This window comes from Podarcis vaucheri (assembly GCF_965113315.1).
Source record: "Podarcis vaucheri genome assembly, chromosome: W".
Lineage (NCBI taxonomy): Eukaryota > Metazoa > Chordata > Lepidosauria > Squamata > Lacertidae > Podarcis > Podarcis vaucheri.
In genome coordinates this window covers 39,070,002-39,091,287 of record NC_138757.1, presented here as the reverse complement: position 1 = coordinate 39,091,287, position 21,286 = coordinate 39,070,002, and positions in this window count along the sequence as shown.

Here is a 21,286-nt window from a genome sequence, read left to right as displayed (position 1 = left end):
GGACCCACGCTCAAGACTGAGAGCAGCAGGGAGGAAGGTAGCCAGGCATCGGGTTCAGAAGGCTGTCAGCAGGAGGGAGGGCACGAGTCAGGGGTGGTCACGCCCTCCTCAGAGAGCGAGGCAACGGTTAAGAGGAAAGTAGAGAGTTGGGCGCGCGCGCCAAGTTCAAATGCAGCGGAAGCTGGAGCAGTAAGCAGCCCGGAGAGTGAGCCAGGTCCTAAAGCCCGCCGCAAGGAGGCAGAAGGATCAGGGGGGTCAGCGTCAGAGGAGAGTAGAAGGGAGGAGGCCCAGGGGGGCAGAAGGACCCAGAGACGTAGGGAGAGGCGAAGGAGGTGGAGCAAGGCTAGGGTATTAAGCTGGTGTGCAAGAGGCGGGGACTCAGACGGGTCTTCGCCGACCTAGGGCAGAAGGTGTAGAGCTGCACGCTGCAGTTCGGAAAGGAAACCTGTAACTTAATAAAGACTCTTATAAAGTGAACGCTGGCGGACTTGGTCCTATGTGAGCTGGGACTGGGTGGCAGCTCTGACAGTAAGACCCGTCTCTTAAAAGCTTCGGACACCTGATATCTCGCAGCGGAGAGAGAGGCAGCTGGAGGAGGGGATCGGTGTTTGGGAGCAAGCTCACGACGGTTAGCAGAGATGACGGAAGCAGAGACAGTTGCAGCGCTGCAACAGGCAGTTACCCAATTGAACGCGGAGGTACTGGCATCCAAGAAGAGGGAGGAGGATGCGGCAGCCGCCTACAGAGATCTCCACGCCAGGTTTGAAGCATGGGTTAAACACGGGCAGCCAGGACCCAGACCGGAGGGGGTTGGGTTGGCACGGAGAGCAGGAGGGCTTGTGGCCCACTTCGATGGGAATTTACAACAGTACCCCAATTTTCGAGCAGACGTAATGTGCGCACTGCAACTGCTGGCAAAAGACTTTAGAGATGAGGAAGAGAAAGTGGGGTTCATACTATCCCATTTGCATGGGGATGCTAAAGCGTGGCTACGCAATTTGTGGAGGGATAAAGATCCGGCGCTTCAGAATGCAGATGCCTTTATCAAAGCGATGGATGCGTGTTTTTTGTCTACTATTGATGTGGATCTTGCCCGACGGGAGATTCATGGACTAAAACAAGGGAGGGCAAGCGTCCGGCAGTACCACGCCCGCTTTTTTGCGCTGGTCAGTGCCTTAGAGTGGGACCGGGATTCGCCCCCTGTCAGAGACCTGTTCTGGGAGGGTCTAAGCTCTGCGGTCAAGGATGAAATTGCAAGGGGGGAGAGGCCCCGAAGCACGCAGGAGGTGGTCCAAAGGGCGCTGACTGTGGGGGTGAGGCTGGAAGAACGTCCATGGTGCAAAGATGAAGGACGTGGAGGGCGCGAAGCAGCGAGAAGTTTCTCTTTCGTTCCAAGAGAAGCAGCGCGTGCGCAATCCACACCTCCGCCTGGAGGGGGAGGGGAACCGATGGAGGTTGGAGGTGCAAGGGCTCAGTCAGCAGCCAGAGCCCAAGCACCGACAGCAGTGAAAGCGAAGCCTCCTAGAGGGAACAGGAAGTGTTACATCTGCGAGGATCCAGGCCATTTGGCGAAAGAGTGTCCCCGGAGGCTCCACAAGCACACTGCAGCCTCAGCAATGGTGACTGCAGCAACGCAGCAAGGAGAACCACAGCAGGGAAACGGCGATGTCTGGCTGGAGACAGAGGCACTGGGGCCCAGCCAGACGCATCAGTGAAGCAGTCCCCAGCGATCTTGCAACCCACGGACCCCCTCCCACCCAAACCAGTAGTGCAGCTCACAGCATCTCTCCAGCTACCCGATGGCGTCACTATCGAAGTGCCGCTTTCTGTGGATTCTGGAAGCAACGCAGACTTTATAGCGCAGGATTTTGTGGAGCAGCACGCTATACAGCTACTGCCTGCCACTCTGCCCCTGCAAGTCGTCACAGTGGATGGCAGAGAGTTGCTAGGGGGGCAGGTGGTGAAGCAAACGCCACCGATGGTGATGCGCCTTGGCAACCACAGGGAAGTCATCAGTTTTAATGTCACCCAACTGTCGGACACGCCCATTGTGTTGGGCATGAGTTGGCTGGACAGGCACAGTCCGACACTGGCTTGGTACCAGAGACAGCTGATCTTCGGCTCCTCTTATTGCGCAGAACACTGCATCCTGCCCAGACAGGAGGGAGAGGAGGAGGAATCACAACTGCAGTTGGGAACGTTGCAAGCAGTCCCCCACAAATACGCAGACTTTCTGGAGGTCTTCTGCGAGAAAGAGGCTGACAAGCTACCACCGCACAGGCAATATGACTGCAAGATTGACCTCCTACCAGGGGCGACGCTGCCGAAAGGGAAGCTGTATTCCATGTCTGAGGACGAATTACAGGAACTCAAACAGTTCATAGATCACAATTTGCAGCGCGGTTTCATCCGGGAGTCCAGGGCAGTAGGGGGCAGTCCTGTTTTCTTCGTAAAGAAGAAAGACACGCCCCAAAAAAGACTGGTGGTGGATTTTCGCCTCTTAAACAAGATGACCAAGCCTTCTGATTTCCCCATGCCCAGGATTGACGACCTACTAGCGACGGTGCGCAAGGGACGCGTGTTCACCAAGTTGGACCTGCGAGGTGCGTACAATCTCATCCGCATGAGGGAGGGCGATGAGTGGAAGACAGCCATGTTCACGCCTCTGGGCACCTACGAATACAGAGTGATGCCGTTTGGATTGCAAAACGGTTCTCACTGTTTCCAAGCTTTCATGCATCATGTGTTGGCGGGGCTCCTTTACAAGAAGTGCGTCTGCTTTCTGGATGACATCCTGATATTCTCCGAATCGCAGCAAGCCCATGACCAAGATGTTCGGGAGGTGCTGAAGAGGCTGCAGCAGCATAGACTGTACGCCAAACTGGAGAAGTGCCAGTTCGACACGACGGAGGTGGATTTCTTGGGTTACAAGTTGTCGGACAAGGGGCTAGCCATGGACAGCGCCAAGGTTCGTGCGGTGTTGGATTGGAAGAGCCCGCGCAACCGGAAGGAGGTCCAGCGGTTTGTCGGCTTCGCCAACTTCTATCGCAAGTTTATCAAGGGGTTCGCGATGCAGACGGCGGCCATTACGGACACGCTAAGCTCCAAGAAAAAGAAATTCATCTGGACGGAGCAGGCGGAGCAGTCCTTTCAAGCACTCAAGCGTCTCTTCGCGTCGGAAGAGCAACTGCTGCATATCGACCCCAGCAGACCGATGCGGGTAGAGACAGACGCGTCCGATAGAGCAGTGGGAGCTGTCCTGCTGCAAAGGGACCCACAGGGGGTCTGGAGGCCGGGAGCGTTCTACTCCAGAAAGCTCAGCAAGTCGGAGCAGAACTACACCATCTGGGACAGGGAGTTGCTGGCCATTCATGCAGCTTTCAAGGCGTGGAGGCACTTCCTGATCGGCGCCAAGCACACGGTGCAGGTCTGCACGGATCACAAGAATCTGGAGCACTGGCGCACGGCTCAGTTCCTGAACCAGAGGCAGATACGTTGGGCGGAGTTCTTTGCTGACTTCAATTTCCGAATAGAGTACGTCCCAGGCGACACCAACGTCATGGCGGATGCACTGTCCCGCAAACCGCAATACCTCGAAGAGGCGACGCCAGCGGCAGCCATGCACATCTTCGCGCCAACAGCGTGGGCGTGCGCTTCAGCCACAGTAGACCTGGATGCGGTGCGGCGGGCGTTGCAGGACGACTCCTTCGCGCAGGCGAAGATGGCAGAGGTGCACAAGGGCACGGCGAAGGGCGACGAGTTCCAGATACGAGACGGCTTGCTCTTACGTAAAGGGGCCATCTACGTGCCGGGAGACGAACTTCGCGCCAGGGTACTGCAGCAGCTGCACAACGCACCCACGGCCGGGCACTTTGGCACGGAAAAAACGGTGGAATTAGTCGCAAGGGACTTTTGGTGGCCCAGACTGAGAGGGGAAGTCGCGGACTACGTTGCGAGGTGCGACACCTGCCAGAGGGCCAAGCCGGTGCACAAACCGCCGGCGGGACTGCTGGAACCGCTGCAAACGCCGTTTGAACCGTGGGAGAGAGTGGCCCTGGACTTTGTTACGGATCTACCCAGCTCGAGAGGCAAGACAGCTGTACTAGTGGTGGTGGACTTGTTCACCAAGATGGCACATTTCATTCCGTGTGCGAAGGTGGCCACGGCGGAACAAACCGCCAAACTGTTCATAGATCACGTGTTCAAAGTGCATGGTCTGCCGCGGTCTATCCTGTCCGACCGCGGGCGCCAGTTCGCGATGCAGGCGGGCGCCAGTTCGTCTTCTGTTGAGGCAGGGGATTAGCTGTGGGAGGAGCTTATCAGAGTTTGCAGGGCAGCAGTTGAAGAAGGAGCAAAAAGGGTTTTCTTGTGTCTGTGTGTTTCTTTGTGGCTGATTAGCTGTTTTCCCTGTGTAAAGGTCAGAGGGGGCAGGGTTTCTGTTGAGGCAGGGGATTAGCTGTGGGAGGAGCTTATCAGAGTTTGTAGGGCAGCAGTTGAAGAAGGAGCAAAAAGGGTTTTCTTGTGTCTGTGTGTTTCTTTGTGGCTGATTAGCTGTTTTCCCTGTGTAAAGGTCAGAGGGGGCAGGGTTTCTGTTGAGGCAGGGGATTAGCTGTGGGAGGAGCTTATCAGAGTTTGCAGGGCAGCAGTTGAAGAAGGAGCAAAAAGGGTTTTCTTGTGTCTGTGTGTTTCTTTGTGGCTGATTAGCTGTTTTCCCTGTGTAAAGGTCAGAGGGGGCAGGGTTTCTGTTGAGGCAGGGGATTAGCTGTGGGAGGAGCTTATCAGAGTTTGTAGGGCAGCGGCGCGCGCCTAGCGGCGCGCGCAGTTAAATCCATCTTTTAGATTTAGGGGACCTAGTCTCAAACGTTTGTTGAGGGAGATCTAGGTGTTTTTTTGTGTGAGGGAAGTTATTTGTCCTGTCTTCAAGCTTTTTATGATGGAGGACCTCTGTAGCCAACCCCAACGACACGATCTCAAGATGGAAGGGGAGGGAACAGCTGCAGTCGCCTGCGATTCCTGCGCAATGTTTGCCATCTTGCCAAAGGTTGCAGGCAGCTTTACCTGCAGCAATTGCATGTTGATTGCCCTCTTAAAAGACAAAGTCCAGCAACTGGAGGAACGTGTATCTACGCTCCAAAGAATTAGAGAGCTGGAGCTCTTCTTGGAAGCAACAGAGCACACCGTCTCCACCAAGGAGGAGACAGGGGACTCCCCTGAGAAGGAGTCTAGTTCACCAACACAGGAGCCAGATATATGGAGAAACGTGACTCAAAGAAGTAGGAGGCCCAGGGTTCACTCTGATTGCTTAGAAATACACAATCGCTTTGAGGTCCTCTCCCCTAGCATGGAAGACGAAGAGCAGACTCCATTTGAGGATCTCTCCCTCATTACAGTCGATGAGGTATATGAAGACGAGCAGCAAAGTCAGTCCTCAGGGAATGTGCAGGCGACCTTGGAACGGACAGCTCACGGAAGAACCCCAACCAAACCCAAGAGGAGGCGTGTAGTGGTGATAGGGGATTCCCTACTGAGGGGAACAGAAGCAGTGATCTGTGGGCCTGACAAGATGTCTCGGGAAGTGTGCTGTCTCCCCGGGGCTAAGATCCAAGATGTAACTGAACGACTGCAAGGAATCATAAAACCCACTGACAAATACCCCTTCCTCTTGGTTCATGTGGGAACCAACGACACTGCAAGCAATAGCCTCCAGAAGATCAAAAGAGACTACGAGGCTCTCGGCAGGAAATTGAAGCAACTAAATGCACAAATTGTCATCTCATCTGTCCTCCCAGTTGAACGACGTGGCCCAGGGAGAGAGGGGAAAATAGTGGAAGTGAACAGCTGGCTTCGCAAATGGTGTAAACAGGAACGGTTTGGATTCTTAGATCACGGACTGCAGTTTCTTGAAGATGGACTTCTGGCAAGTGATGGGCTGCATCTCACAACGGTTGGGAGAAATGTTTTTGCAAAAAATCTCAGAAACCTCATCAGGAGGGCTTTAAACTGACTAATGTGGGGGAGGGAGACAGTGCTCCTGAAGGTAGGAGTCTCTCAATTAATGAAGATGATCATCCAAATGTCATAGACCAAATGGAGCAAACAGCACGCGGACCTAGTGGTGGGAGGAAAAAATCCTTAAATAAGAGACACGGGGGAATGATTAATGGACTTCAATGTCTGTACACTAATGCGCAAAGCATGGGAAATAAACAAGATGAGCTTGAGCTCTTGGTACAGCAAACTAAATATGACATAATAGGCATCACTGAAACCTGGTGGGATAAGTCCCACGATTGGAATGTAATAATGGGGGGATACAATCTATTTCAGAGAAACAGACCAGACAAGAAAGGAGGAGGAGTGGCGTTATATGTCAGGGATGTGTATACCTGTGAAGAGATCCAAGATTTAGATCCTCAAAGCCAAAGTGAGAGCATTTGGGTCAAAATTAAGGGAGAGAAGAATAACAGAGACCTCATTGTGGGAGTTTACTATAGACCCCCAAGCCAAACGGAGGACATAGATGATGCCTTCCTGGAACAGATGGCCAAGCATGCAAAAGGAAGGGAGATAGTAGTAATGGGGGACTTCAATTACCCAGATATTTGTTGGACGTCAAACTCAGCCAAGAGCATAAGGTCAAACAGATTCCTCACTGGCCTTGCAGACAACTTCATTGTCCAGAAAGTGGGAGAAGCAACAAGAGGAACAGCCATTTTAGATCTGGTCCTAACCAATGTTGATGACCTGGTTAGTGGGGTAGAAGTGGAAGGATCATTAGGCGCGAGTGATCATGCTCTTCTGAAGTTTACTATACAGCGGAAAGGAGTAGCCAAGCATACTAGGACTCAATTTCTTGACTTTAAGAAAGCCGACTTCATAAAACTTAGGGAAGTGCTGGGTGAGATCCCATGGACAACAATACTAAAAGGAAAGGGAGTTCATGATGGCTGGGAGTTTGTTAAGAGGGAGATACTAAAAGCACAACGCCAGGCAATACCAATGAGACGGAAACATGGAAGGTGCCTAAAGAAGCCAGGGTGGCTATCTAAAGAACTTTTAACTGAATTAAGATTAAAAAAGGATGTGTACAAAAAATGGAAAAGGGGGGAAACCACCAAAGAGGAATTCAAACAAATAGCCAGCACGTGTAGACACAAAGTCAGAAAAGCTAAAGCACAGAATGAACTCAGGCTTGCTAGAGAGGTTAAAAGCAACAAAAAAGGCTTTTATGGGTATGTTCGTAGCAAAAGGAAGAACAAAGAAACAATGGGGTCACTCAGAGGAGAAGATGGTGAAATGCAAACAGGGGACACAGAAAGGGCTGAACTACTCAATGCCTTCTTTGCCTCAGTCTTCTCCGATAAAGAAAACAATGCCCGACCTGAAGAATTTGGAGCAAATGATTCAGCAAAGGAAACACAGCCCAGAATAACTAAGGAGATAGTACAAGAATATTTGGCTAGTTTAGATGTATTCAAGTCTCCAGGGCCAGATGAACTGCATCCAAGAGTATTAAAAGAACTGGCAGATGTGATCTCAGAACCACTGGCAGTCATCTTTGAGAATTCCTGGAGAACAGGCGAAGTCCCGGCAGACTGGAGGAGGGCAAATGTTGTCCCTATTTTCAAAAAGGGGAAAAGAGAGGACCCAAATAATTACCGCCCAGTCAGTCTGACATCAATACCAGGGAAGATTCTGGAGCAGATCATTAAGCAAACAGTCTGTGAGCACCTAGAAAGGAATGCTGTGATCACCAATAGTCAGCATGGATTTCTGAAAAATAAGTCATGTCAGACTAACCTGATCTCGTTTTTTGACAGAATTACAAGCCTGGTAGATGAAGGGAACGCAGTGGATGTAGCCTACCTTGATTTCAGCAAGGCATTTGACAAGGTGCCCCATGATATTCTTGTAAAGAAGCTGGTAAAATGCGGTCTTGACTATGCTACCACTCAGTGGATTTGTAACTGGCTGGCTGACCGAACCCAAAGGGTGCTCATCAATGGTTCCTCTTCATCCTGGAAAAGAGTGACTAGTGGGGTGCCACAGGGTTCTGTCTTGGGCCCGGTCTTATTCAACATCTTTATCAACGACTTGGATGATGGACTCAAGGGCATCCTGATCAAATTTGCAGATGACACCAAACTGGGAGGGGTGGCTAACACCCCAGAGGACAGGATCACACTTCAAAACGACCTTGACAGATTAGAAAACTGGGCAAAAATAAACAAGATGAATTTTAACAGGGAGAAATGTAAAGTATTGCACTTGGGCAAAAAAAATGAGAGGCACAAATACAAGATGGGGGACACCTGGCTTGAGAGCAGTACATGTGAAAAGGATCTAGGAGTCTTGGTTGACCACAAACTTGACATGAGCCAACAGTGTGACGCGGCAGCTAAAAAAGCCAATGCAATTCTGGGCTGCATCAATAGGAGTATAGCATCTAGATCAAGGGAAGTAATAGTGCCACTGTATTCTGCTCTGGTCAGACCACACCTGGAGTACTGTGTCCAGTTCTGGGCACCACAATTCAAGAAGGACACTGACAAACTGGAACGTGTCCAGAGGAGGGCAACCAAAATGGTCAAAGGCCTGGAAACGATGCCTTATGAGGAACGGCTAAGGGAGCTGGGCATGTTTAGCCTGGAGAAGAGGAGGTTAAGGGGTGATATGATAGCCATGTTCAAATATATAAAAGGATGTCACATAGAGGAGGGAGAAAGGTTGTTTTCTGCTGCTCCGGAGAAGCGGACACGGAGCAATGGATCCAAACTACAAGAAAGAAGATTCCACCTAAACATTAGGAAGAACTTCCTGACAGTAAGAGCTGTTCGACAGTGGAATTTGCTGCCAAGGAGTGTGGTGGAGTCTCCTACTTTGGAGGTCTTTAAGCAGAGGCTTGACAACCATATGTCAGGAGTGCTCTGATGGTGTTTCCTGCTTGGCAGGGGGTTGGACTCGATGGCCCTTGTGGTCTCTTCCAACTCTATGATTCTATGATTCTATGATTCTATGAATTTCTGGCAGAAGCTGATGAGTTTTCTAAATGTCAAGGTCGATCTGGCATCAGCAAGACACCCGCAGACCAACGGGCAAGCAGAGAGGGTCAATGCCATCATGCAGCAGTACCTGAGATGCTATGCCAATCAACAACCTGCGACCTGGGTGGATTACCTGCCGCTCGCCGAGTTCGCTTACAACAACACGAAGCACGTGTCCACAGGGGTGACGCCGTTCTTCGCCAACAATGGGAGGAATCCCAGAACCTTCCCGGGACGGGAGAGAGTGGGGGGCGGAGAACCACAGACGGCGGACGCGTTCGCGTCAGAGTTGCAGGCGGTACACGATCAACTCAGACGGCAGCTGGAGCTAGCTAAGCACGCCTACAAGGTGCAAGCTGACAAGCACAGGCGGGTTGGCGAAGAGATCCAAGTGGGAGACTGGGTCTGGTTGGCAGCCCACGCGGTGCCGACCAGGTCACTGGCCAAGAAGAAGTTGGGGCACAAGCAAATTGGTCCGTACCAAGTCGAAGCACAGATCAACCCGGTAGCCTTCCGACTGGCGCTGCCGGAGGGTTCCAGAATGCATCCGGTGTTCCACAGGTCGGTGCTCACTCCCTACAAGGCACCTCACAGATTCCAGGAGCCAGGGACGGCACCGAGTCCGTTCCGGGAGCGGACGGAGACGCGAGGGGTGACGCAGCAAGACCCCATCAACGAGGTCACGGAGATTTTGGACTCCAGATGGGGGGAAGAGGGAGTCGAATACCTCCTAGCCAGAGAGGGCACCCGGGCCAGCGCCAATAGCTGGGTGCCAGACTACGCTTTGGAGGAACCCCTGCTCAAGGACGAGTTTCATGCCCTTTTCCCACACAGACCCATGCCAGCGAGCTTCTTCGACGACTGGCTGTTCACGCCCACACTTTCTTCCAGCACGTTCCATGGATTCGACTCGGACGGGGAACCCGCACTGAGCACCCGTTCCCCAGAAGGATCGCCGGCGGGTTCGGCGTCAGACACCTCGTATTGGTGGGACGATCGACCGGAGGAGCAATGGCGCCGGAAGTGGCTGGAGATGCCAGGTCGAGCGACCGACGCAGAGACTGACATGGACGTGTTCGGGGAGGACCTTGGGTTCGAGCACGGCGGTACAGAGATGGAAGCGGAACAGGTCAACGTCGGCGACCGCGAGGAGGAAGACTCGGAGGTCTTCAGTTGGCGGCCAACCACGGGGAGCGAACTGTATCCGGCATTCCCTCCCGTGATGATGGAGCACCCAGCACCCACACCTGAAAGCGGGGAGGGGGGAAGGGGGGGCTTCGAGGGGGGGATGGATGTCAGGGGTTCAGGAGCAGAGACGCAGAGAAGGGAGGAAGCAGAGAGCGAGGGGGAGGAATCCGAAGGGAAAATGAGTGATGATGACGACCCGAGATCTCCAAGCCTAAGCAGTGAGTCAGAGGACTCCCAAAAGGGAGCCCCAGTGAGCAGAGCAAGGGGGGGATCCGGGGGGACACCCCAGGAGGAAGGGAACAGAGGAGATTCAGAGAGTAGCAGCTGGAAGTCGGGACCCACGCTCATAACTGAGGGCGGCAGCAGCTGGAAGTCGGGACCCACGCTCAAGACTGAGAGCAGCAGGGAGGAAGGTAGCCAGGCATCGGGTTCAGAAGGCTGTCAGCAGGAGGGAGGGCACGAGTCAGGGGTGGTCACGCCCTCCTCAGAGAGCGAGGCAACGGTTAAGAGGAAAGTAGAGAGTTGGGCGCGCGCGCCAAGTTCAAATGCAGCGGAAGCTGGAGCAGTAAGCAGCCCGGAGAGTGAGCCAGGTCCTAAAGCCCGCCGCAAGGAGGCAGAAGGATCAGGGGGGTCAGCGTCAGAGGAGAGTAGAAGGGAGGAGGCCCAGGGGGGCAGAAGGACCCAGAGACGTAGGGAGAGGCGAAGGAGGTGGAGCAAGGCTAGGGTATTAAGCTGGTGTGCAAGAGGCGGGGACTCAGACGGGTCTTCGCCGACCTAGGGCAGAAGGTGTAGAGCTGCACGCTGCAGTTCGGAAAGGAAACCTGTAACTTAATAAAGACTCTTATAAAGTGAACGCTGGCGGACTTGGTCCTATGTGAGCTGGGACTGGGTGGCAGCTCTGACATCAGCCAAAATCAAACATAGGTTGTTTAACTTAATCTCAATCGAAAGAGGACGAATAAGCTTGGATTGCATTTCGGTATTCATTTACCCACAAACTGCAAATCGAAGTGTCATAAGCATAAACAAAGCAAAACAGGTTGTTTTGGATACCATATACATAGAAAGAAGAATCTTGGTTTGCGCTTATTTCAAAGTCGTGTTCTTTGGTTCTAATGTACATTGACCCAAAAAAGTGAGTGTAATGAGCCTAAAATGACAAAACACCATATTTCCGCTTCTTTCTCCGCATATGGAAGACGCATAAGCTTCGACGCATAAGCTTCGAGGCTTATTTCAATTCACAGGGTGTTTTTTGGGTTTGCACTAGAATCACACAACCAAAGCAAAAAGAATACACATTCAACCAAAAATCGCAGAGTGAAATGTTTTTTATCAGCCAAAATCAACCATAGGTGTTTAAGTTCATCTCAATAGAAAGAGAACGAATAAGCTTGGATTGCTCTTTCAGTGTTCATTCACCCACAAATAACAAAGCAAAGTGTAATAAGCCTAAGGAAAGCAAAACAGGTTGTATTCGGTTCCATCTGCATAGAAAGCAGAATCTTGGATTTCGCTTATTTCAAAGTCGTGTTCTTTGGTATTAATGCACTTTTACCCAGAAATCGCAAAGTGTATGTAATGAGACCAAAATAACAAAACGCCATATTTCCAATCCATATGCGTAGAAAGAAGAGGAATAAGCTTCGATTGGGCTTATTTCAATTCATAGAATCATAGAATCATAGTTGGAATTTACATGGTTTTTTTTGGGTGAGCACCAGAATCACCCGCAAACAAAGCAATAAGGTGTTTTGCGTTCCATCTACGTAGAAAGAAGATGAAAACGCTCTGATTGGGCTTATTTCAAATAGCTGTTTTTGGGGTTAGAATGCACATTCAACCAAAAATCACAGAGGGAAATGTTTGTTATCAGCCCAAATCAAGCATAGGTGTTTTAGTTAATCTCAATAGAAAGAGGACAAATAAGCTTGGATTGCTCTTTCGGTGTTCATTCTCCCACAAGCTGCAAAGCGAAGTGTCATAAGCATAAACAACGCAAAACAGGTTGTTTTGGTTTCCATCTACATAGAAAGAAGAATCTTGGATTTCGCTTATTTCAAAATCATGTTCTTTGGAGTTAATGCACATTTACCCAGAAATCGCAGCGTATGTAATGAGAACAAAATAACAAAACGGCATATTTCCGATTCCATATCCGTAGAAAGAATACGGTCTTTTGGCTTCCATCTACATAGGAAGAAGATGAAAACACTCTGATTGGGCTTATTTCAAATAAGTGTTTTTGGGGTTAGAATGCACATTCAACGAAAAATCGCAGACTGAAATGTATGTTATCAGCCCAAATCAAGCATGGGTGTTTTGGTTCATCTCAATTTAAAGAGGGAGAATAAGCTTGGATTGCACTCGGTTTTCATTCACCCACAAATAGAAAATCGAAGTATCATAAGCATAATCAACGCAAGACAGGTTGTTTTGGGTTCCGTCTACATAGAAAGAAGAATCTTGGATTTCGCTTATGTCAGAGCTGCCACCCAGTCCCAGCTCACATAGGACCAAGTCCGCCAGCGTTCACTTTATAAGAGTCTTTATTAAGTTACAGGTTTCATTTCCGAACTGCAGCGTGCAGCTCTACACCTTCTGCCCTAGGTCGGCGAAGACCCGTCTGAGTCCCCGCCTCTTGCACACCAGCTTAATACCCTAGCCTTGCTCCACCTCCTTCGCCTCTCCCTACGTCTCTGGGTCCTTCTGCCCCCCTGGGCCTCCTCCCTTCTACTCTCCTCTGACGCTGACCCCCCTGATCCTTCTGCCTCCTTGCGGCGGGCTTTGGGACCTGGCTCACTCTCCGGGCTGCTTACTGCTCCAGCTTCCGCTGCATTTGAACTTGGCGCGCGCGCCCAACTCTCTACTTTCCTCTTAACCGTTGCCTCGCTCTCTGAGGAGGGCGTGACCACCCCTGACTCGTGCCCTCCCTCCTGCTGACAGCCTCCGGAACCCGATGCCTGGCTACCTTCCTCCCTGCTGCTCTCAGTCTTGAGCGTGGGTCCCGACTTCCAGCTGCTGCCGCCCTCAGTTATGAGCGTGGGTCCCGACTTCCAGCTGCTACTCTCTGAATCTCCTCTGTTCCCTTCCTCCTGGGGTGTCCCCCCGGATCCCCCCCTTGCTCTGCTCACTGGGGCTCCCTTTTGGGAGTCCTCTGACTCACTGCTTAGGCTTGGAGATCTCGGGTCGTCATCATCACTCATTTTCCCTTCGGATTCCTCCCCCTCGCTCTCTGCTTCCTCCCTTCTCTGCGTCTCTGCTCCTGAACCCCTGACAACGTGCTTCGTGTTGTTGTAAGCGAACTCGGCGAGCGGCAGGTAATCCACCCAGGTCGCAGGTTGTTGATTGGCATAGCATCTCAGGTACTGCTGCATGATGGCATTGACCCTCTCTGCTTGCCCGTTGGTCTGCGGGTGTCTTGCTGATGCCAGATCGACCTTGACATTTAGAAAACTCATCAGCTTCTGCCAGAAATTCGAGACGAACTGGCGCCCGCGGTCGGACAGGATAGACCGCGGCAGACCATGCACTTTGAACACGTGATCTATGAACAGTTTGGCGGTTTGTTCCGCCGTGGCCACCTTCGCACACGGAATGAAATGTGCCATCTTGGTGAACAAGTCCACCACCACTAGTACAGCTGTCTTGCCTCTCGAGCTGGGTAGATCCGTAACAAAGTCCAGGGCCACCCTCTCCCACGGTTCAAACGGCGTTTGCAGCGGTTCCAGCAGTCCCGCCGGTGGTTTGTGCACCGGTTTGGCCCTCTGGCAGGTGTCGCACCTCGCAACGTAGTCCGCGACTTCCCCTCTCAGTCTGGGCCACCAAAAATCCCTTGCGACTAATTCCACCGTTTTTTCCGTGCCAAAGTGCCCGGCCGTGGGTGCGTCGTGCAGCTGCTGCAGTACCCTGGCGCGAAGTTCGTCCCCCGGCACGTAGATGGCCCCTTTACGTAAGAGCAAGCCGTCTCATATCTGGAACTCGTCGCCCTTCGCCGTGCCCTTGTGCACCTCTGCCATCTTCGCCTGCGCGAAGGAGTCGTCCTGCAACGCCCGCCGCACCGCATCCAGGTCTACTGTGGCTGAAGCGCACGCCCACGCTGTTGGCGCGAAGATGTGCATGGCTGCCGCTGGCGTCGCCTCTTCGAGGTATTGCGGTTTGCGGGACAGTGCATCCGCCATGACGTTGGTGTCGCCTGGGACGTACTCTATTCGGAAATTGAAGTCAGCAAAGAACTCCGCCCAACGTATCTGCCTCTGGTTCAGGAACTGAGCCGTGCGCCAGTGCTCCAGATTCTTGTGATCCGTGCAGACCTGCACCGTGTGCTTGGCGCCGATCAGGAAGTGCCTCCACGCCTTGAAAGCTGCATGAATGGCCAGCAACTCCCTGTCCCAGATGGTGTAGTTCTGCTCCGACTTGCTGAGCTTTCTGGAGTAGAACGCTCCCGGCCTCCAGACCCCCTGTGGGTCCCTTTGCAGCAGGACAGCTCCCACTGCTCTATCGGACGCGTCTGTCTCTACCCGCATCGGTCTGCTGGGGTCGATATGCAGCAGTTGCTCTTCCGACGCGAAGAGACGCTTGAGTGCTTGAAAGGACTGCTCCGCCTGCTCCGTCCAGATGAATTTCTTTTTCTTGGAGCTTAGCGTGTCCGTAATGGCCGCCGTCTGCATCGCGAACCCCTTGATAAACTTGCGATAGAAGTTGGCGAAGCCGACAAACCGCTGGACCTCCTTCCGGTTGCGCGGGCTCTTCCAATCCAACACCGCACAAACCTTGGCGCTGTCCATGGCTAGCCCCTTGTCCGACAACTTGTAACCCAAGAAATCCACCTCCGTCGTGTCGAACTGGCACTTCTCCAGTTTGGCGTACAGTCTATGCTGCTGCAGCCTCTTCAGCACCTCCCGAACATCTTGGTCATGGGCTTGCTGCGATTCGGAGAATATCAGGATGTCATCCAGAAAGCAGACGCACTTCTTGTAAAGGAGTCCCGCCAACACATGATGCATGAAAGCTTGGAAACAGTGAGAACCGTTTTGCAATCCAAACGGCATCACTCTGTATTCGTAGGTGCCCAGAGGCGTGAACATGGCTGTCTTCCACTCATCGCCCTCCCTCATGCGGATGAGATTGTACGCACCTCGCAGGTCCAACTTGGTGAACACGCGTCCCTTGCGCACCGTCGCTAGTAGGTCGTCAATCCTGGGCATGGGGAAATCAGAAGGCTTGGTCATCTTGTTTAAGAGGCGAAAATCCACCACCAGTCTTTTTTGGGGCGTGTCTTTCTTCTTCACGAAGAAAACAGGACTGCCCCCTACTGCCCTGGACTCCCGGATGAAACCGCGCTGCAAATTGTGATCTATGAACTGTTTGAGTTCCTGTAATTCGTCCTCAGACATGGAATACAGCTTCCCTTTCGGCAGCGTCGCCCCTGGTAGGAGGTCAATCTTGCAGTCATATTGCCTGTGCGGTGGTAGCTTGTCAGCCTCTTTCTCGCAGAAGACCTCCAGAAAGTCTGCGTATTTGTGGGGGACTGCTTGCAACGTTCCCAACTGCAGTTGTGATTCCTCCTCCTCTCCCTCCTGTCTGGGCAGGATGCAGTGTTCTGCGCAATAAGAGGAGCCGAAGATCAGCTGTCTCTGGTACCAAGCCAGTGTCGGACTGTGCCTGTCCAGCCAACTCATGCCCAACACAATGGGCGTGTCCGACAGTTGGGTGACATTAAAACTGATGACTTCCCTGTGGTTGCCAAGGCGCATCACCATCGGTGGCGTTTGCTTCACCACCTGCCCCCCTAGCAACTCTCTGCCATCCACTGTGACGACTTGCAGGGGCAGAGTGGCAGGCAGTAGCTGTATAGCGTGCTGCTCCACAAAATCCTGTGCTATAAAGTCTGCGTTGCTTCCAGAATCCACAGAAAGCGGCACTTCGATAGTGACGCCATCGGGTAGCTGGAGAGATGCTGTGAGCTGCACTACTGGTTTGGGTGGGAGGGGGTCCGTGGGTTGCAAGATCGCTGGGGACTGCTTCACTGATGCGTCTGGCTGGGCCCCAGTGCCTCTGTCTCCAGCCAGACATCGTCGTTTCCCTGCTGTGGTTCTCCTTGCTGCGTTGCTGCAGTCACCATTGCTGAGGCTGCAGTGTGCTTGTGGAGCCTCCGGGGACACTCTTTCGCCAAATGGCCTGGATCCTCGCAGATGTAACACTTCCTGTTCCCTCTAGGAGGCTTCGCTTTCACTGCTGTCGGTGCTTGGGCTCTGGCTGCTGACTGAGCCCTTGCATCTCCAACCTCCATCGGTTCCCCTCCCCCTCCAGGCGGAGGTGTGGATTGCGCACGCGCTGCTTCTCTTGGAATGAAAGAGAAACTTCTCGCTGCTTCGCGCCCTCCACGTCCTTCATCTCTGCACCATGGACGTTCTTCCAGCCTCACCCCCACAGTCAGCGCCCTTTGGACCACCTCCTGCGTGCTTCGGGGCCTCTCCCCCCTTGCAATCTCATCCTTGACCGCAGGGCTTAGACCCTCCCAGAACAGGTCTCTGACAGGGGGCGAATCCCGGTCCCACTCTAAGGCACTGACCAGCGCAAAAAAGCGGGCGTGGTACTGCCGGACGCTTGCCCTCCCTTGTTTTAGTCCATGAATCTCCCGTCGGGCAAGATCCACATCAATAGTAGACAAAAAACACGCATCCATCGCTTTGATAAAGGCATCTGCATTCTGAAGCGCCGGATCTTTATCCCTCCACAAATTGCGTAGCCACGCTTTAGCATCCCCATGCAAATGGGATAGTATGAACCCCACTTTCTCTTCCTCATCTCTAAAGTCTTTTGCCAGCAGTTGCAGTGCGCACATTACGTCTGCTCGAAAATTGGGGTACTGTTGTAAATTCCCATCGAAGTGAGCCACAAGCCCTCCTGCTCTCCGTGCCAACCCAACCCCCTCCGGTCTGGGTCCTGGCTGCCCGTGTTTAACCCATGCTTCAAACCTGGCGTGGAGATCTCTGTAGGCGGCTGCCGCATCCTCCTCCCTCTTCTTGGATGCCAGTACCTCCGCGTTCAATTGGGTAACTGCCTGTTGCAGCGCTGCAACTGTCTCTGCTTCCGTCATCTCTGCTAACCGTCGTGAGCTTGCTCCCAAACACCGATCCCCTCCTCCAGCTGCCTCTCTCTCCGCTGCGAGATATCAGGTGTCCGAAGCTTTTCTGAGACGGGTCTTACTGTCAGAGCTGCCACCCAGTCCCAGCTCACATAGGACCAAGTCCGCCAGCGTTCACTTTATAAGAGTCTTTATTAAGTTACAGGTTTCATTTCCGAACTGCAGCGTGCAGCTCTACACCTTCTGCCCTAGGTCGGCGAAGACCCGTCTGAGTCCCCGCCTCTTGCACACCAGCTTAATACCCTAGCCTTGCTCCACCTCCTTCGCCTCTCCCTACGTCTCTGGGTCCTTCTGCCCCCCTGGGCCTCCTCCCTTCTACTCTCCTCTGACGCTGACCCCCCTGATCCTTCTGCCTCCTTGCGGCGGGCTTTGGGACCTGGCTCACTCTCCGGGCTGCTTACTGCTCCAGCTTCCGCTGCATTTGAACTTGGCGCGCGCGCCCAACTCTCTACTTTCCTCTTAACCGTTGCCTCGCTCTCTGAGGAGGGCGTGACCACCCCTGACTCGTGCCCTCCCTCCTGCTGACAGCCTCCGGAACCCGATGCCTGGCTACCTTCCTCCCTGCTGCTCTCAGTCTTGAGCGTGGGTCCCGACTTCCAGCTGCTGCCGCCCTCAGTTATGAGCGTGGGTCCCGACTTCCAGCTGCTACTCTCTGAATCTCCTCTGTTCCCTTCCTCCTGGGGTGTCCCCCCGGATCCCCCCCTTGCTCTGCTCACTGGGGCTCCCTTTTGGGAGTCCTCTGACTCACTGCTTAGGCTTGGAGATCTCGGGTCGTCATCATCACTCATTTTCCCTTCGGATTCCTCCCCCTCGCTCTCTGCTTCCTCCCTTCTCTGCGTCTCTGCTCCTGAACCCCTGACAGCTTATTTCAAAATCATGGTCTTTGGAGATAATGCACATTTACCCAGAAATCGCAGTGTATGTAATGAGACCAAAATAACAAAATGACATATTTCGGGTTCCATATGAGTAGAAAGAAGACGAATAAGCTTCGATTGAGCTTATTTCAATTCATAGAATCATAGAATCATAGGTGGAATTAGCGTGGTGTTTTTTGGGTGTGCACCAGAATCACACGACCAAAGCAAAAAGGTGTTTTGGGTTCCATCTACATAAAACGAAGATGATAACGCTCTCATTGGGCTTATTTCAAATTGGTGTTTTTTGGGTTAGATGTACATTCAACCAAAAATCACAGAGCGAAATGTGTGTTATCAGCCCAAATCAAACATAGACGTTTTAGTTAATCTCAATAGAAAGAGGACGAATAAGCTTGGATTGCTCTTTTTCACCCACAAATTCCAAAGCCTAAAGAAAGCAAAACAGGTTGTTTTGAGTTCCATCTACATAGAAAGAAGAATCTTGGATTTCGCTTATTTCAAAGTCCTGTTCTAGGGAGTTTATGCACATTTACCCAGAAATCGCAAAGTGTATGTAATGAGAACAAAATAACAAAACGGCATATTTCCGCGTCCATATGCGTAGAAAGAAGACGAATAAGCTTCGATTGGGCTTATTTCAATCCATAGAATCATAGAATCATAATGAGGTATCTAATCATAGCCTGCATTTTTATCAAGGCTTATAGTTTGATTAGGGTCTGTATTTTAAAATGAGCTTAAAGATTTTCAAATGTTTAATGCTAGGCAGAAGACCAACTGCCTAAGTACTTTGGCAAGATGTTTATCCTCCTGGACAAGGGCCCCCCCTGATTTATAGCAGAAAACAATTCTCAAAGTCAAAGGGAATTATAGGCTGAGACCAAGGTTACAGTGATAAGGGTAAGATAATTAATAGTTGGTAAACAGTAAAATAAAACCATGTGCCTTAAACTTGAGCTATATCTTCCTAAGGTTAAAGGCCAAGAGTAAATGGAAAAGAAAACAACTGGCTGAGAAGGGAAGTGTAAATAGAAGAAGAGCTTTTATTTTGAGGCTGTAAACTGGTCCATCCTTTCCTTTGAGAAGGTTTATTCTTCTAAAAAGCTATCTATGATAATGTATGCAATATACTGGCTTAAATATAATTATGCAAAGGATCTAGAAAGAAAGAAATGTTAAATTCTTATTTCATAGAGTCATATTGCTGTAGGAGACCAGAGGGGCAAACGAGCCCAGCCCCCTGCCAGACAGGAGACGCCATCAAGCACTCCTGATATATGGTTGTCAGGCCATTGTTTAAAGACCTCCAAAAAGGAGATATTTCATTGATGATGCATGAGAATGTGAACCCAAGATCCCTGACATCTGTCTAAGATAAAAATTTAAAACTATTAACCATCTGTTTTGGAGGGCAATAGGGCAAGGAGGGCAAGAGGTGAGCTGGTAATTAAGGTTCCTTGTTGAGACAAATGTAAGATATATGACTACTTATTTGTCATTTATAGATAGAAGAATATATAGCTTTTTGTATCCCATAAAAGGCAATAGGAAATGGGTGTATCTTTTAGGATTGGTTATAGCAATCAGCCAATAGGAAATTCAACCAGGCTGATTGGACAGAGGCAGCCAAAGGGGGAGCAAGGGGCCTGGGCTGAGGGAATATAAGTGCTGGCCATAATGGCAGGAGCCCAGGCCAGAGATTGGTAACCATATACCACTGTGCCTCTCATTTATTTGTCTGACAAATAAATTATTATTTTAATTTCTCTATTGCTGCGTTGAATATTTCATTCCAGCTAAGCGTTAACCACAAGCAGGGTGCTACAATAGTTGGAATTTACATGGTGTTTTTTGGGTGAGCACCAGAATGACCCCCAAACAAAGCAAAAAGGTGTTTTACGTTCCATCCACGTAGAAAGAAGATGAAAACGCTCTGATTGGGCTTATTTCAAATAGCTGTTTTTGGGGTTAGAATGCACATTCAAAAATCACAGAGCGAAATGTTTGTTATCAGCCCAAATCAAGCATAGGTGTTTTAGTTAATCTCAATAGAAAGAGGACGAATAAGCTTGGATTGCTCTTTCTGTGTTCATTCACCCACAAATTCCAAAGCCTAAAGAAAGCAAAACAGGTTGTTTTGGTTTCCATCTACATAGAAAGAAGAATCTTGGATTTCGCTTATTTCAAAATCATGTTCTTTGGAGTTAATGCACATTTACCCAGAAATCGCAGTGTATGTAATGAGACCAAAATAACAAAACGACATATTTTGGGTTCCATATGAGTAGAAAGAAGACGAATAAGCTTCGATTGAGCTTATTTCAATTCATAGAATCATAGAATCATAGGTGGAATTAGCGTGGTGTTTTTTGGGTGTGCACCAGAATCACACGACCAAAGCAAAAAGGTGTTTTGGGTTCCATCTACATAAAACGAAGATGATAACGCTCTCATTGGGCTTATTTCAAATTGGTGTTTTTTGGGTTAGATTCAACCAAAAATCACAGAGCGAAATGTGTGTTATCAGCCCAAATCAAACATAGACGTTTTAGTTAATCTCAATAGAAAGAGGATGAATAAGCTTGGATTGCTCTTTAGGTGTTCATTCACCCACAAATTCCAAAGCCTAAAGAAAGCAAAACAGGTTGTTTTGGGTTCCTTCTACATAGAAAGAAGAATCTTGGATTTCGCTTATTTCAAAGTCCTGTTCTAGGGAGTTTATGCACATTTACCCAGAAATCGCAAAGTGTATGTAATGAGAACAAAATAACAAAACGGCATATTTCCGATTCCATATCCGTAGAAAGAATACGGTCTTTTGGCTTCCATCTAGATAGGAAGAAGATGAAAACGCTCTGATTGGGCTTATTTCAAATAAGTGTTTTTGGGGTTAGAATGCACATTCAACCAAAAATCGCATAGCGAAATGTATGTTATCAGCCCAAATCAAGCATGGGTGTTTTGGTTCATCTCAATTGAAAGAGGGAGAGTAAGCTTGGATTGCACTTGGTTTTCATTCACCC